Here is a 1,141-nt window from a genome sequence, read left to right as displayed (position 1 = left end):
TGTACTTTGAACCTGAAACTGCAGCACAGATATTTTTAAATGACTAGCAACATATAGTTTTGCCAGGCTGTTTTATGTTTATGTCAGACTTCTTGGTTAACACCATCACCAGCAGTGATTTTAGTTACTGTAATAGGGACTTTAAATCCGTTCAATTCTATTGTATTAAGACAAAACATTATTTATTTTACATTATATATTTTTATTAGCATTTATTTGCTTGCTTGCTGGTTTGATAGTCCCAGCAGGTGTCTTTAAAGCCATTTAATTCTATTGTACCAAGACAAAACATAGGGTTGATTTGTTTGTTTGTTATTTTGGAGCATAACAGTCCCAGGCATTCCTTTTACTTTAGTTATAATATTTAGTTATAATATTCTTTAAAATATGTGTTCCAAGGATTACAGAAAGTCATGCAGGTTTCGAACGACATGATAGCAAGAAAATTATTATAGAATTTTAATTTGTGGTGAACAGCTTTACTTTTTTAACGAGGGTAATATTCCTTTTCATACGTGATTGTACCTTTAAATTTGCAATAGAAACAGGTGATAATCATATAAGAGCTATTTAATGAACATCCAGTCATTTACTATCAATTCAGTTTAAATGTACTTTTTTATTCGATGTGCTTTGTGTGAGTGTGTACATGTGTAGCATGAAGAAAAACTACCCACACTCCACTACCTGAAATGACTCACCACATAATCAGCCTGTATCCTCTCATCATGACACCATTAAACCCTCAATCAACATTTTCAAATAACCCTCAACCTTTTCCATGAAACACACGCTCTGTAGAGTATTATGCTATTGCTCTAGATGCTTGTCGTGCAAATGAACATTCACTAATTTCAGATAAAGTCTTTCTAAAGCAACCTGGAGCAATGGCTATGGAGCAAGATCAGTGCTTCATTTATTCTCCAGTTCATAGGTCATGCCGATTTGGGAATGGACATCAAACATTTGCATGATCAGCCCGAATCCATAGCCATTATGCAACTTCCACATCAGGTAATGAGCAAATTATGAGAAGAAGCATAGCAAAACATGCTTAACCTTTAGAAAGAGCAAACAGAATTTGTATTTACATTTCATGTTTTTATAAACACTCACCAAAGCGACTTTGGTAAGAAAAAAT

This window comes from Sinocyclocheilus grahami, unplaced genomic scaffold (assembly GCF_001515645.1).
Source record: "Sinocyclocheilus grahami isolate Dianchi unplaced genomic scaffold, SAMN03320097.WGS_v1.1 scaffold433.1, whole genome shotgun sequence".
Classification (NCBI taxonomy): Eukaryota; Metazoa; Chordata; class Actinopteri; order Cypriniformes; family Cyprinidae; genus Sinocyclocheilus; species Sinocyclocheilus grahami.
Note: the sequence above shows the minus strand (reverse complement) of the source record.